Below are 17,757 nucleotides of genomic sequence, written 5' to 3'. Positions count from 1 at the left end.
CCCCCCCCCTTCTACTGTTAGTTTACCCCCTCCCACTGCCCCACCCTTGAACTGATTGAGGGTTTGGTTTGTTCTTATGACAGATTAATCTTAAACAAATCTCAAAACACCAAATGATATCAAATAATTTTAGATTAGGCTACATCGGGGATGGAGGGGGGGGGGAGGAACGCTACTTAGACTATCTGATGCACACTGCGGGGGGGGGGTATTTAAAGTATTAGCAAAAAAAACTTGTTCGGCTTCTAAATTCTACATCCTAGCTTTATCATAATCATACCTGAAACAAAATAAAAATTAGAAATTAAATAAATACTGATTAAAATATATCATAATTTCATGATTCTAATTTCTATGACCGGTCTTCAGATAAAAGGGTAATGACCGGGTACACAGAAAGGTTGAATGAACAAAAACACATGACTCTACGATGCAGACTTTCTGCCCTGTCTTGTATTATTCTAAAACTATTCTTTCTTTTCATTTGTTTATTCTTCACCACTACTCCGTCCTCAGCCCTCGCTACATTTTGCACAGGGCGGAGTTAAACCCGGGCAAAAAATATTCTTCAAAATTGAAAGTTGCCAAAATAAACATATTAGTACACCACTCCCAGTTCTAGAGTAAATATTGCTTTGCAACTGTATCTGACGAATGGAAAATTCCCCTTTTTTCTTTAAAACTTTTCGATATATTGTATATTGGAGTAATTATATATAACTATTGTTTTGTGACTGAAATATATTGATAAAACTATCGATGTTAAGAGACGTAGAAACAAGAAGGGGGGAAAGAGGGTTTGTTTACATTATATTATGACGTCTAAGGATAGCTCTAAAACTACCTTTTGGTAAACACATCATAACCAAATAAATGGTGTGAATACTATATGTGCATATAGTAGCTAAAACAAGCTATATTAGCGTTTTATTTTTATTATTACTATTATTATTATTATTGTATACAAACATAATGTTGAGTTGTTATTGTTGTATTTAAACTGTATAACTGTTATGTTAAATTATCCTGCATATATATTACTAGAAATTCAGGGCGCTTCGCGCCCTTCTTTCTAGGCTTTTAGGGCGCTTCGCGCCCATCTTCTTTTTTACTTTTAATTGTGCCTTTATCTGTGAGCATCTTCTCTTTGTACAGTATAAAACAAAAACAAAAAAAGTTTGCGGATTTCATAATATTTTTTCGCGCATTTTCAAAATTTTACAAAAATAAAAAACTTTTAAATAACAAATTCTTAAAATTTCAATCATTCATAAACCTTCCCTGGGGTCCCTAGATGTCCCACAAAAAATTTGGGCTCGATAGGTTCAGCCGTTTTGACGTTTATTGGATACAAACAGACAGACAGAAAAACAAACAGACAGACAAGCCAAATTTATATATAGATATACTGCAACTATAATTAAACTTTGTTCTCTCTTTTCAGTTTAAACTGAGACATTGAACTATAACATATTAGGTTTCTAGAGTCGAGACGCATTTGTAGATTGTTTATTATATAGTTTATAACTTTATTCTCATAATTCCTGCACTTAAAATATAAGGTGGAGGTGTTAAAAACCGTAATACATTTCATATGGAATTGGCGTTTTGATTGTCGTTATAATATATATCTTAAATCAGAAAGTTATCTTAAACCAATAAGTTATCTTAAACCAATAAGTTATCTTAAACCAATAAGTTATCTTAAACCAATAAGTTATCTTAAACCAATAAGTTATCTTAAATCAATAAGTTATAACGAGATTAATTTCGAACTAGATTATGTATTTCTAGCTTTGCTGTTAAGAAAATTCTCGTTCTATGGAGTTCTTAACCCAAAATTTGAGGCAAATCAGTCAAAGGATTCCGGGGTTTAATGATCAGATATGCAAACAGAGATTACTACTTTATACGTATAGATACAGGAACAAGCATTGGTATTTACAGGATCTATTGATGATCATAAAAATCATATATTTAAAAGTCATATTGACGAATTTGATCAAAATACGAGGTTTTTAAAGAGTATATGAGAAAAAGCATCCAAAAGACAGCTAAGAAATTCTCTGGGGACTCTGCCCAACTTACAGAAAAATTAAATATTTTTAAAATTCGCAAAGGACTTTGAAAAAAGATGAGCCAATTATTTAATAATAATGTCGATCCTATAAGGAACTATTTATCCGGGCAAAGACGGTAAACTTTCATCAAATATTATTGTCCGTTATAAAATTCATGTCTACTCCCTTTAAATCTCAATTTTGTTCTAACCCTGACATAAAATGATTATACATTAATTATGCAAATAATAATTCTATTCTAGTTTCTCCCCATGCATGTTTAGATTAGATTGAATATAAGAAAAGTGGAACGGCATTGAAATAAATATATTTAAATCCCCTGTTAGTCCTTGGATTCCACTAGACCAAAATAGGTCTTATACATAATTTAAGAAACATCTATATAAACCGAAAGATACTTTTTGAATAAAAATTTACTTTTTGATCATGATACTTCTTCTCTTTTAAAAGATAAATATTCTTTAACCATCGATACTTTTAGAACAAATAAGATAGTTTTGTGATTTTATTGAGAAAGATACTTTTTGTGGCGATAGATACTTTCAAAATTTTATAAACATGATACATTTAAAACAGATAGACAATTTTTGTTCGCGAAAAATGAAAGGGGGTATAGGCTGAATGCGATAAAAAAGCGCTTTTGATTGCTACTAATTTTACTTCTATCTGTTGCGTCTCTAAGGAGAAAATTGTTTTAAAGACGTCTCATACTGAATAACATGGCGTCCATACAAATTGAGAAAATTGCAACATACGACTTAGACCGTAAAAAAATCAATTTAATTTCAAACAAATCATTCAGATATTACAACCTATAGTCATCGATTATCTTTCGCCGCATTTGTATATAGTTTATATTTTATAATATTTTTTTATTAATTTGTTTTGAATTTTATTATTTCTCTTGTCGCTTGAGCAACTATCGAGAATGCCGCGCACCACTTACATTTTGCGAAATCCGTTAAAAACGTTTTCTGAAAAAATGAAATATAAAAAAATATTATAAAATATATTGGATTTTTATTGAGATCGATACTTTTTAATCGCAGATAGATAATATTACAATCATAGAAAAATTTTGTTAGAATTAAAGATCAACAAGGGACGAAAGAAGAGAGGAGGAGGGAAGGGGGGGGAGTTTCTTCTAATTGCTTTGCTATATATATATAGGTCAGGGCTCTATACATCCATTAGTGTGAAGAATGAGAAGATATATTGTAAAAACATATATATCACCACTATTCCTCAATTCCTCAATACAAAATTTCTACCATTTTCTTTAACAGTTATGCAGGGTGTCCATGGAAAAACGGTTCAGAATCACTGCCATGCATCAAATACTGGCCACGCCTACTTTTAATTTCAATAAACTTACGTAAACTTATGTTAAATTAATTTATGATTTATTGACCCAATTTTTGAATCCTTGAAAAACCCGTGAAGTGTGATTTTTATTCACAAAAGACAAAACCAATGGACACTGACTCGGAATTTAAGATATGAATCGAAAATCTGCTAATTTTTGAAAATCCACGGACACATTTTTTGGGACACCCTTTAGGATATAGTACACACATCTCCCACTCAAGAATTAATATCAATAAACTCAATACGTTTTTCTGATCACCTTTGAAACTTTTCGGCATGGTTAAGTGTTTAACTCTCAAGATTGTAGACAAAAAATAAACAAAATTGTTTTAGCTTTCTGGAAAAATGTTTAAAGAATCTCACAGCTTCCATTCATTTTGCCAGATTTAAGTATTGAGGTCAGAATGAATATTGAAGCTTTGAAAACAATCCTAACTTCTCATTGATATTCGACCCAGAAGTCAATCCTGCCGAAAGAATGTTTAAAGACAGTGTGTTTCAGGAATTTTAGACACAGTAAAAAAGAATAGTGTTTTTTTAAAGAAATCTTAGAAACAATAAAATAGAGTGTGCTTCAGAAATCTGTAGCTTTTAGTCGTTCTTGGCGCTCTGAAGTCATTCGTTTTTTTCGACACTCTGTAGTCTGTAGTCTGCAAGTCGTAAAAGTATTCTCTGACACCTGCAGTTGTTAATATTTTAGCCACTCTGTAGTCCTCAACACCTTGTAGTCAATCATACCTCTGTAGTCCTCAACACCTTGTAGTCAATTATACCTCTGTAGTCCTCAGCACCTTGTAGTCTATTATAACTTTGTAGCCCTCAACACCTTGTAGTCAATTATACCTCTGTAGTCCTCAACACCTTGTAGTCAATTATACCTCTGTAGTCCTCAACACCTTGATTGAGTTGGTAGTTCCTCCTCCCCCGCACTAACTACATATCTCTAGCTAGAGCTAAGAGAACAAAAGAATGACCACCATATTTATACAAATAAATGCGCCCCGTCAAGTTGATGGATTACCAACCTAATATCTCATGGTTTACATCAGGCCTAACATGGTCCTAAACCTAGAGTAAGTGAATACAAAGATGTAATATGCCGAGAATGTAGGGACTGCTAGAAACTGAAAATAATGTTTTAAAACGTAACTGTAACTGTAACTGTAACGTAATTTTAGGTGACCCTCCATTTTTCCACAACAATGGGGTTCCATCTTCTTTTAACCAAGGAAATTACGAAAAAACATCCTTTTTTTGTAAAAGAATTTCCTCACTTTTCAGACAGCAAAATTAGGATATCTCTGTCATCGGTGATCAGGTTTACAGAAACCATTATAAAAGGGACATTTCACTTTATATATTAATGGTTTTATTATCTGTTTATTGCTTGTTTTATACAATAATTAATCATGTTGAAAACAGGTCCCTCTACAGTTGGAGTTGTTTTAAAATACAGTTTTAGAATGTTCTAAATTGTCTAAATAGGGTTTTGATCAAACTTGATACTTTATATAAATAGTTGCTTGGTAACTAAGCTAAGAATATTCCCGTGGTTCTTCCGAGTTCCAAATGCAAATTTGAGGCAAATCGGTCGAGGGGTTCAGGAGTTATGATCGAACATACAAAAAAACAAGCAGACAAACATAGAATACAATTTTTAAAATATAGATAAGAATTAAGATCGGCTTGGACAGTCCTGTCTGGTTGCATGGACAGGGATTGTTAATATGATTGCGGGACAAGTTAAACATGTGGCATGTTTTAGGTCATTTCAGATTATATTGGACCTGATTGGATACATTAGTCAAACTTAATCCCCATATTACCCCCCCCCCCCCTACGTTGGCCTTCCTTCCCCTCCTTAAAAGCTTTACAACATCCTTTTCAATCTCATTTATTGAACTTCAATATATTTTTTTCTTTGATTTAACTCCTCCACTCACGCCAAACTCAAAAGATATAGTTATGCCCTTGCTGCATAGGAATAACCTCAAAATAAATATGATTTTTTATCTTTCCCTCTATCTACTCCTTTTCCTCCTTTTCCTTTAGTTCTAAATTGTTTTTGTTTTATTTGGTTTTATTTAAATTTAACATGTATGTATCTCTCATTCAAAACAACCAACAATGGTCAGATGGCCCTGGCTAAATTAAAATGTAAAACTTGTGCAATTGTAATTGTTTTTTATTAAAATATTTAGTCAAATATATATCTATCTATCTATCTATCTATCTATCTTAGGCCTTAAATTCTTTGATCTCCAAAACGTATAACACATTTCAAAGTAACAACATGGCTTAAATGGAAAATTAGATACGAAAATGNTGAGCTAAACCCTGTGATGCCTAAGATTGAAAAAGAGCCGGAGGGAGGAGATTACAAGTATAAATCCTAAACGATCAATGTTTACCGTCTCCACCCTCATCCTTCAGCTTAGGCTCATCAAACACTAATCCTGGAGTACCTGGAGAACCTGGAGTACTTGGAGAACCAGGATAACCAAGAGAACCTGGAGTTCCTGGATGAACTGGAGTACATTGGGTTCCTGGAGTACCTAGAGTACCAATAGTACCTGGAGTACCTGGAGTACCTGGAGTACCTGGAGTACCTGGAGTACCTGGAGTACCTGGAGTACCTGGAGTACCTGGAGTACCTAGAGTACCAATAGTACCTGGAGTACCTGGAGTACCTGGAGTACCAAGAGTACCTGGAGTAATTTTGTTTTACCTTTATTCAGCCTTAACTTAAAATGTAAAAACAAAAATTACGAATTTTTTCAAAAAAATTATTTTTACTCTGTACCCTGACACTCCAAGGTAAACATTTAAAGTAAATTCTATTATTAAAAAGTGCTTTTAATAAAAAAATCATAGAAATGTTTAAACTTTTTTCGGAACCCCCTGTAAACTGGATATAACCTGTACTTGACACCGTCAAGTTAGATTAGTAACCCATTGCATTGTAAACACAACATCATGAATATAATTCATTGCTAAACAGTTTTGTTTGGGAAGACCTACACTTTGTGTTAGGTTTGTAATAAAGGGTTGGTTTACATAACTGTTAGTAACACTCTTCAGCTTAACAAGTTGCTTCCTATACAGGATACTCACAAAGGACAACAGAACGATTGTACGGATTTCATGTACAGGTGACCAATTGAACAAATATCTAGTAAACCTTCAATTTATGTCGTTATAAAATCCCTTTGTGGGTAACCCTGTATTACTCAAATCTCATCAGGCAGAAAGAATGGTACGACTTTGGGTCCTCGCTACTTCTTTGGTTTTCAAGTTACTACACCCAAAACTGTGAAGTACACATGGGATTCCAAAAAAATATTATCAAGAAATCGCCAGAAAAATTTTGTTTGTCACGAAACAAACAAAATTTTGGACTAAAACAAACCTCAGTTATATATAATATGTCTGTAAATCCTACCTATAAAATTGTTTTCAAAAGTAAAAAAAATCGGCCTCATCAAACCCTTACACAAAGATTTATCATTTCTGTTCTAGATTCTGTAAATTTTAACTGTAAGATTTGATTCATAATCTAACTGTCAATTTAAGCTCAATTTACCAAAACAGGAATAAATATCCTCCACCCTGGCCTTCTTGGTCTTTTTAACCATAAAGCCCCCCCCCCCTATCCAAACCAACACACCCTATAACCCCCAACCCCACCCACCTCCCAGAATAAATCACCTAAAGGATGCTCCTTAAACCCCAAAAATGAAAATCATAACAGAAAATGGAAATGATTGTTAAGAAAGTATATGGATTACAAAATCTCACTTTTAACTATTCGTATTTTTAATCTTGTGGTAAATTATTGTGGTTATTACACCGATTAAAGATTTCGTTTTATTCGTTTATTATCGAATTCTATCGATAACAAACAAGTTTTCTTAATAAAATACCAGTTTTCTCAATAGCAACCCCGTTTTCTCAATAACAAGCCAGTTTTCTTAATAACAAACCAGTTTTCTCAATAACAAACCAGTTTTCTCAATAAACAACCAGTTTTCTCAATAACAAACCAGTTTTCTCATTAACAAACCAGTTTTCTCAATACCAAACAATTTTTCTCAATAACAACCCAGTTTTCGAAATTACAAACCAGTTTTCTCAATAAGAAGCCAGTTTTCGAAATAACAAACCAGTTTTCGAAATAACGAACAAGTTTTCGAAATAACAAACAAATTTTCGAAATAAAAAGCCAATTTTCTAAGTGACAAACCAATTTTCGAAATTACAAACCAGTTTTTGGAATGGCAAACCAGCAGTGTTCTCAATAACAAACCATGGTTTTCTCAATAACAAACCAGTTTTCTCAATAAGAAACCAGTCTTCGAAAGAGCAAACCTCTTTTCATAATAAAAAACTAGTTTTCAAAATAACGACCAGATTTTTTGGGACATAAAAAGTTGTGAGATATCTTTAAAGTTCTGTTAATACTTTGGAACAGAATTTGTTCGTATTGTATAATCTAATATCTACATAGTTTTATAGAGGTGTAAATGAACCGCAAGCTATAAACAATGCACTAAGAATATGCAGATATGTTTTTGGGCCAAAGACAAAATAACAAAAATACAATTCGACTTTAATTATTTTTTCCAATTTGAATAATACCGTCGACCTGATTCAAAATGATCTTCAATAAAAAGCTTTGCATGCTAGGTTTAGCCCTTAATCGGATAAACTATGAGATAGATATTGTCGTTATTCTGTCTTAAAAAGAAACAACTTTTACAACAACAACAAAAAAGACAATTTGAAATGATCAGTTTTAGATATAACGTTGAGAACCACTTTGAAATTACGTCGAGAGTACCTTGTAGGGTAAAACTTGGACAGAATCTCTCTTGACTTATCTGCCTTGTATTTAGTCTATGATTGCGTGGGTTTAAAAAAGATTGAAGCCTAAACACAGAAACCAGTTTCTCTCCGTTTAGTAATGATAAACCATGATGAACCAACCAGTTCACACCTGTTCCCCAGGAAATAAGGGGTTTGCAAAATACTAGGAAAAATATTAGAAAGCAGTGAAAGGTTCAGTTGATAGAAAAGGATTTGGAGTTTTGCATATTCTTTATATTTAAAGGGATTTTTGTTGTAATTTTACAGAAGGGTATGACCGATTCACAACGGCACCCTTGAAACATTTATCCGATCGATAATTTTAAAGTTTTTTTGAAAGGTTTTTCCTCCATAGCCTGCAGAAAAAATGCGCAAGTCAGTTTTGTAGAAAATAGTCGGTTTTCAAAATTATAAACATAGATACAGACGAAGCTGTTAAGGGTACCGACAAGAATCTGATATCTACTGGAAATAAATGGAAGTTCACTTGAAATTACGTTTACATACCCAGTAACAGCGGCTCTCGGACTTATTTATTAACCATTTACAATCATATCCTGCATAAACCTATAGTTAATTAATAATTAATCTTCATGTAAAAATTAGAACTAAAGCTTAGATCAATGGATTTAAAGTTTTTTTTCATAGTTTCATCTTTAACATACTTCTCATTTGAAAATTTTAATTATTTATTGAATTACAATTGGAGCTGAAATAAAAACCTGTTTTATAAAAAATTGAAAGCTATGTCAAAGTTTTCATCTCATATTTAAAAAGTCAATCATAAAAAATATTTGATTTAAAGATCGAGGTTTTAAAACTCCCCTGCCCCCTAACCTAACCTAACCTCCCTTTCCTTTTACTCTCCCCCCGTTCTCTTTTTAAATTGCTCTAAAAGGAAGTCAATAATAACCGTCATAGGATCGGGAAAAAACAGGGTGCGAACCTTTATGCCAGATAGATAGATAAATAGATAGGATAGATATATAGATAGATATATAGATGGGGATTGGGGAGGGGTAAATGTAAGGTGGGAAGGGGGGGGGGTGAGAAATGGATACAGATTCTACTAATAATAGATATTACTCTACTGCATGGTTCGTAAGAATGCTGAACACTACAGAGTCTTCTGGTTATAACATTGCACGCTACAGAAAACCTGGTTGCAACTACGCTTCAGTTAAAAGCTGTATTTTTCATTCTAGTTGGTTTTAATTATTAAAAAATGTATTATATAATTGTAATTATTTTTAATAATTAAACAATTGTAATTTATAATTCAAAAATTACTTTAATAATTTGACAATTTTAATCTATAATATTTAAAAACAAGGAAAGGGTAGGTAGGGCTTTCCATTTTAATTTTAATTGACTTTTCATTGTTAGAGAGGCATGTCCGATTCACAACAGTAACAACCCTTTAAACTTTAGTCTGTTCAAGGATGAATGAGGTCAATTTTTATTATTTGGTTCTTCTGTAAAAGTGAATTCTGAATTATGTGGATAGTATACCGTTGTGAATCAGACATGGCACTCTTTTTCAAATAAATAGCAGAAAGGAATAAAATTTGTTTTAGAATAAATCGGAACTTTATAAAAAGCTTGATATGGCTCCCATGACTCACTGCTTTAGCAATTATTAAATCAGGGGAAAGACTAGGATTATTTAATTTCATGACAAAATCATGCAATTTATCCGCACTGCACTGCAGTTCAATAAATTCCTAACTTAAACGTGCCTCAGAGAATATTTTCCCCCTCCCTCCCCCCTTAGTCTTTTTGGTGTATTTTTATGGTGAACAAAATAAGTCCAGGTGGGAGAGGGGGGGGGCAAAAAAAATTTAAAAAAGGTATTAATATTTTTTCAAAAAAGGGGTTTTTAAGGGGGGGACCAATGTTGCCAAGGGGGGGACCAAAATTTTTTTTTGGCGCGCTTACGCGCGCAAATTGTGCCCCCCCTAAACAAAAGCCCTCGTACGCCCCTGTTTGTAACTCATTTTAACCTGTTATACTTATATGAAGATTTTTCGTATTTGATATTTGATATTTTTTTACATTTAATTTTAATAAAATCTTTCATTATTTTAATCAACAGGTTTTGAAATGAAGATAGAAATATGACTGAAAATATGTCGATAATGACAGGAATTCGTTGTAGTTAGTTTTGCTTGGAATAGATAGCTGCAGCGCTAAGCCCCTTAGCTCAATTTAAGTTTTCGAGAGGGACGTATGGTTTAAATTTCAGTTTTTAAATTAAAATTTAGTCTTTTGTAAACGTTTACATCTGTTGAATTTAAAAAAAAGACTAAACAATTCCACCAGACCAGTCTGTTCTCCATATCGTTTTCGTGAATTAAACTTCATTGTATTATTGTACATTATGAATAATATATCTAATATTTAATTCAAGATATTTGTTGGCACAGGCCAAGTTGAAAGTTCTAGGTCAAAAACTGGCATGGGTCAGGGGGGGGGTCGAGGGTTAAAGGGGAGGAGGACGGAAAAGGGATTTGTGTTTTTTTTTCAGTGATAATTAAAAACAATTAATTTAATTTTTAACAATAATTCATACAACTTCCTCGAAAAACAAATATTAAATAATTTTTCTTTTTCATGGAAACTTGAGAAATAATTGTTTATCAAATAAAAAAACGGAATCAAACCAATTAATGTAAATAAAAAAAACATAAGTTTTAGTTTATTTCAATTAGAAAGAAAAAGGAGAATGCAATTAGAAAAATTTTGGAGAATGCAAGTTTAAATGTTTCCCGGATGATGCATTCTACTGAATTCTTCCGAACTCACGAATTTCTACGCAGAAACTGCACTTTGGCCCAACCATCCTTCAACATTCGCAAAATTTCGTAAAGTTTGCAAACTACGGAAATTGATCTGCAATGATATTATGACCACCCGGCCAATGATTTGGTGAATATAAAACCTTTTGCAATCTAATCTTATCAAATTTGTTTCAGATCTTATCTCAAATTAATCTCAAAATTAATCGTCAGGGTCTCACCTTAGGAGCTGCTTGTGGATCACTAAGAATAACAAGATTAGCGACTGTTGCTAGATTTTATCACTTAAATCCGCAAACCCAGCGTAACTAAACTCACTAACTGGAATGTTACGCGTAAAAATCAGTTACTAAAATGTTTAGTGTTCACTTTAAACATTATTTGATTTCACTAAATCATCTCTACAGTCTAAGTATATCTAAACAGATCTTTAGAGAAATACGTCTGAGTGGAGACGAGTTGTGCAGGAGTCGGAGTTGTATGGTTCCGCTCTGCTCCGTGATCTTGCTTGGACTGACGTCGGTCTTCGGATTGTCGTGATCCTTAGACTTACGTTATACCGGGTCCCGGGGTATATTCTATAGTCTATACAGGGGAGACTGGTTATATGCTTACACACACACAAATACAGCCACACATATGACGAACTTACAGATAAATAGATAGATATAGATAATTTATCGACAGATGAACAGATAGAAATATAAGCAGATAGACAGATAAATAGACAGATAGACAGACAGACAGATAGAAAGATAGACAGATAGACAGATAGACAGACAGACAGATAGACAGATTTACAGGTAGAAAGATAGAAAGATAGACAAATAGACAAATAGATATATAGAAATATAAACAGATAGACAAATAAACACAAAGACAGATATACAGATAGACAGATACATATGTAGAGAGATAGACAAATAAACATATAGACAGATAGACAGATAGACAGATAAACAAATAGGCAGATATAAAGATAGACAGATAGACAGATAAACAGTTAAACAGATAAACAGATAAATAGATAAACAGATAAACAGATAAAAAGATAAACAGATAAACAGTTAAGCATATAAACAGATAAAAAGATAAACAGATAAACAGATAAACAGATAAACAGATAAATAGATAAACAAATAGGCAGATCCATAGATTAAAAAATCGATAGATTGAAAAATAGACAGTTAGAGATCTAAACAGTTAGACAGTCAGATCTATTGACAGATAGAGAGACAGACAGATAGACACCAAATTTTACTAAACACATCATACACCAGACCACAAGCACCCTATCTAACACCTTTATTCTACTAAATCAACACCTTGGCTGTGAGACGTCATACAACTATAACAAATAGGTTTCCAATTAAATCAGACAAAATTCACTGATTGTAAATTATAAAAGGTCTATGGAAGTTTTCTGTTTCAAATTTCTTTTAAGTACATTCTAGGAGAAAATATTCTTTGCATTTTTAAATTCTGGATTTTTCTTTCTTTAATTGACAGGCAGGGAATGTGTTTAAATATTTGCAAGAATTCGGGTTTAATTATAAAAGGGACTACTCCTTGTATTAGAGTTAGAGTAAAGGGACTGCTCCTTGTATTAGAGTGAGAATAAAGGGACTAATCCTTGTATTAGAGTTAGAATAAAGGGACTGCTCCTTGTATTAGAGTGAGAAAAAAGGGACTGCTCCTTATATTAGAGTGAGAATTAAGGGATTGCTTGTTCTATTAGAGTGAGAATAAAGGAACTGCTCCTTGTATTAGATTCATGATAAAGGGACTGCTCCTTGTATTAGAGTGAGAATAAAGGGACTGCTCCTTGTATTAGAGTGAGAATAAAGGGACTGCTCCTTGTATTAGATTCATGATAAAGGGACTGCTCCTTGTATTAGAGTGAGAATAAAGGGACTGCTCCTTGTATTAGATACGTAAAAAAAAGAAATTTTCAAAAATGTGTTCCAATTTAATCTTTAATTTAATCTTTGTTTTTGTGATTAAATTCTAAAATTTTCAAAAGCTGTGTAAAATATAATAAGCCCTGAACATATACAAAGTTATGGGATGTTTGAATTTTATAGTACTTATAGCAACCAAATAGGAGAAAGTTCGAATAAGAACTAAGGAGAGAGGACAGAGAATAAAAATGGAAGAAAATAAGAAATAAAATAAAAGGAAAATTAATTTAGGACAAAGTAGACTAGGAAAAAGAACAAATAGGAAGTAAGAAAGAAAAGAGGAAAAGAATAGGAAATGAAAACAATGAGGAAAACATTTTTAAAAATAGTTGAAGAAAAGAGAAGTATAGAAGGTAAAATCGGAAAAGAGAAGTATAGAAAGTAAAATCGGAAAAGAGAAGTAAAGAAAGTAAAATCGGAAAAGAGAAGTATAAAAAGTAAAATCGGAAAAGAGAAGTTTAAAAAGTAAAATCGGAAAAGAGAGGTATAAAAAGTAAAATCGGAAAAGAAAAGTATAGAAAGTAAAATCGGAAAAAAGCACAAAATAACAAGTATAAACAATAATAATTTGACCGAAAAGAAGTAACAAAAAAATACAAGAATTCCAAAAAATCTAAAAAGAAAAAAAGAATTTTTCTTAAAAATACCAAGAATTGAAAGAATATTAACAAAGAAAATAATAAATATTGGATTAAAAGAAGTCCTAGCGACGAAAAAATAGACTTTATATTTATATCAACTAAGAAAATGAGGAAAACTTATAATAATGAAGTAAAAAATCGTTAAAGGAAAAAATTAATAACATTGAAATAGCGTTTGTGAAAAAATGTGAAAAGATCATTAAAGGGAGTGTTCGCAAAAATGAAAGGGGGCTTAATACGATAAAAAAAAGCGCTTTTGATCGCTACTAATCTTACTTCTATCTGTTGCGTCTATAAGGAGAAAATTGTTAAAAACGACTAATACCGAAGAACGTAGTGTCCATACAAATTCAGAAAGATGCAACAGTCAACTCAGATCGTAAACAAATCAATTTAATTCCAAACAAATCATTTAGATATTACAACCAATAGTCATCGATTATTTTTCGACCAATTCGTAAATAGTTGATATTTCATACTAATTTTTTATTTTTCATGATCTGAGAGTTACTTTTGAAAACATTTATTCCTGTTTCAATGATTTTTGATAATGAAGAAGACATTTTTATATTTTCCAGGAATGTTCGAAAATCCAGCGGCAGCGGAAATTATTAAAAAAAACAAAATCAAAAATATTATGAAATATTAACTATATACGAATGCGTCGAAAAATAATCGATGGACGATGACTGCTGTTTGTAATATCTGAATGAAAGTACCAATTGATAACAGAATTTTGATATATTTTATGTATCCTTTTCTTTTCTCCTTTAAACCTGAAAGAATGAAGGAGTATATAAAATAACTGAAAAATTAGATAAGAAAGAAAATATTTACATTTTTGGCCGTGCAACCAGAGAACTCGAAACATGCAACACAACAAAAGATGTACTTAACATATTTAAATAGTCGGTAGGGTCCTAAAATCAATCAAAAGATGGTTCTAAAAATACCAAACATCGGCCATCATTTACATCAATAGGGGGTTTCAAGGTCCTTCAGAGTAACTGCATAGGATGCTTTAAGATTTGTGACCACTGAATACTGAACACTCAGAGGTTCTGTGATTTATACCATTCCATAGAACTGTAAATGATAGGATGAGATTAAATTCAAAACAAGAAAAATACAGGCTAGATTGAAATCTATTTTTCATCATGATTCCTCTTTCTGAAGATGTATTGAAAGAAAAAAATATTCTTCGAATTTTTAACTAAAAACTAAAGAATGCGCTAAATTTAAGTTATAGCCTAAAAGTTCTGTAAAATAATAAGTTGCTCTTAAATATTAAACTGTCTCAATTTAACTTTGAACGGAAAGGAATTGAGTCTTTGTCACAAACTATGATTTTCTAATCTCTATATCTTTGTAATCCAATGCGCGCCGTAGACCTTAGATATTTCAACCTATGAATTCTGTTAGATGAAAAAATCTAAGTTTGAAATATCAATGGTTTACACCATCAGGTGGAAAAAATATAGGTATTAGAAAATCAGATTTTGTTACAAAAACTCAATTCCTTTGAATATCCCTGGAAAAAAATCTGAACCAATCAGAGAAAAGGATTTACGGAGAGATATCCCTCATCAGCTGCTTTTTTAATTATAAAAAATTTACGTAACCGAAAAAAACCTAATTCCAGTTATACAACCGTTTTTTTGGGTTTACATGTAAAAATTAATTAATCTAAAACGTGAAATTTCTTCATTCAAGGTTTTCACAGTTAAATATATCGTAAAGTTGAATGCCGCTTTCTCAGCTGAATGATGATTGATTAATAGACAAATAGGAAAAATGCTGGATTTCAAGATTTTAACCCTGGTTTAAATTTTAATTTGCCGATTTTGGTAAGTTAAATATTTAACCCCAGGGTTAAAAATTCAGGTTTAAATTAAGTCACAAGTGGCATTTAAGTTGAAACTTAAAATTTAAGTCGGAACTTTTCATTCTTTAGTCTTAGACTCCGGATTAATGTCTCTTTCATATTTGTGCGTAAAATCCAAACTTGAGGAACTGCGAGGTCACAAAGTTTTAGCAATAATGTTGCAGAAATTTAACCGTCTCCTTCTGTCTAGTTGAGTTAAGTACTTTACTGACGATTTATAAATAATGAAATAAAACGATAATTACCAATTTTGAATTCCCCCTAAATATAGCTTTTCCAGAATAAACTTCAAAGAAAAACAAGTTTTTAGTTGCATGGCCGGACCCAGTTCTCACGCTAAAATTGGGGAGAATTTATTTTCCTAATTAATTCCAGAAAGAGGTCTATGTAATTTCTATACGTATTTCTATATTATTTAATTTATTAGATTTTAAAACTAAAAGTTTATTGTTTAAGTTAAGGTTCTCTATAATATACATGTTCTTGTTGTTGCAAAAAGGTAGTTCCTTGTATCCGTCACAAAATTAGCAATTCCTTTTTTTCAAACATAATTTTAGATATTTGGGAAAAGGGAGTGTTTGAGATAAAACATGAGTTGAATTTAAATGAATGCTTGACAATCTTTTAGAAAAGGGTAGGCCGGTAATCTTAAGAAAGATTTTAAAATGTGAACTTTTGAACATTTCGCTTATATAGATGTTCGCCCTAGTACACTTTAATCCTAGCATTTTGCCTAGATAACAGTTTGTTTATGGGAGTAATTTTCGCCTAGAATAGATCTCTAAACTACTCGAATAAACTAGGCCTAGAATAGATCTCTAAACTACTCGAATAAGCTAGGCTTTGAATAGATCTCTAAGCTACTCGAATAAACTAGATATTTTCATACATATAATAACATTCTTCTAATTCGATGTATGTTTCACATTAAAATTAAAGTTAGTGTACGAACCCCTTTTTTTAAGCCTCTACTATACTCATTCTTATTTTTAGCTTTCAAGTTTTTATTTTAACTGTCACAACAAATGCACAATTGACAATTGTTAGTAGCATTTTATTTTTTTATTTTTTTTTATTATTCAAGTCATTCACCAAGCTTCTGACATTAGTTTTGCATCGACTTATATGTTGAAATCGATAATAGTTATAGATTAAACTCAGGTCATTTGATATACCGCGGCCCAAATTTTAGGCAGAGAGAGGAGGTTGTGGAGGTTGTGTATGCATACAGACTACAGACGGTATAAACGGGACGGTAAACCAAATAAATTATCCTGTTCTTGTTCTAGGAAAATTAATATGAAATGGCCTGCAGTTCATTACAAAATTCACTTCTAATTCCTGCTTAAATTTCATAGGATTATTTTGAAAGTGAAGAATAAGCTCTAAGTTAAATATTTAGAAGAAGAATGGTAAGGAATGTGTATACTCGGACCTTAAACACACTGAGAGTATACACATTACAGGGTGGACCACTAAATATGACAAGTATACAGATTACAGGGTGAACCACTAAACATGGCAGTATACAGTTTACAGGCTGAACCACAAAACATGACAAGTACACAGAATACAGGGTGAACCACTAAACATGGCAGTATACAGTTTACAGGCTGAACCACAAAACATGACAAGTACACAGAATACAGGGTGAACCACTAAACATGACAGTATACAGTTTACAGGGTGAACCACTAAAAATGACAAGTATACAGATTACAGGGTGAACCACAAAACGTGACAAGTACACAGAATACAGGGTGAACCACAAAACATGACAAGTATACATTACAGGGTGAACCACTAAACATGAAAAATACACAGAATACAGGGTGAACCACTGAACATGTTGATTTTCTATCTACAAGTTCATGATTTTGTATTTATAGTAGTATCAAGAAATAGAATTAAGTTTTATTTTTAAATTCAAGGTAAAAAGTAAGTTTCCTGTTCCTTTGTGTTAATTACAGGAAATTAATAAATAAATATCAACTTATAAAATTAAAGGTTAAAATCATAATATAATTATAACCCTGTGTTGCAACCTTTAAACGACTTTAAAGTGTGTTTATCCTGCGCGAAGATGATGAATTAATGATGAATGAGTGATTAATGAATGATAATCATTTTAATTTATCAATATTTCAAGATCAACTG

At 31.9% G+C, this 17,757-nt stretch overlaps 1 protein-coding gene across 1 annotated transcript in view; it reads right to left on the bottom strand.

The window, feature by feature from the left end:
• Positions 1–11,650, bottom strand: part of LOC111701845 (uncharacterized) — a 69,824-nt gene extending 58,174 nt beyond the window's left edge. The window contains exon 1 of the mRNA XM_023473309.1: positions 11,335–11,650. The gene's annotated coding sequence lies outside the window, so the exon portion shown is untranslated. The remainder of the gene's footprint in view (positions 1–11,334) is intronic.
• Positions 11,651–17,757: the final 6,107 nt, after the last annotated feature.

Source organism: Eurytemora carolleeae, unplaced genomic scaffold (assembly GCF_000591075.1).
Source record: "Eurytemora carolleeae unplaced genomic scaffold, Eaff_2.0 scaffold218, whole genome shotgun sequence".
Lineage (NCBI taxonomy): Eukaryota > Metazoa > Arthropoda > Copepoda > Calanoida > Temoridae > Eurytemora > Eurytemora carolleeae.
This window is presented reverse-complemented; position numbering and strand designations above follow the sequence as displayed.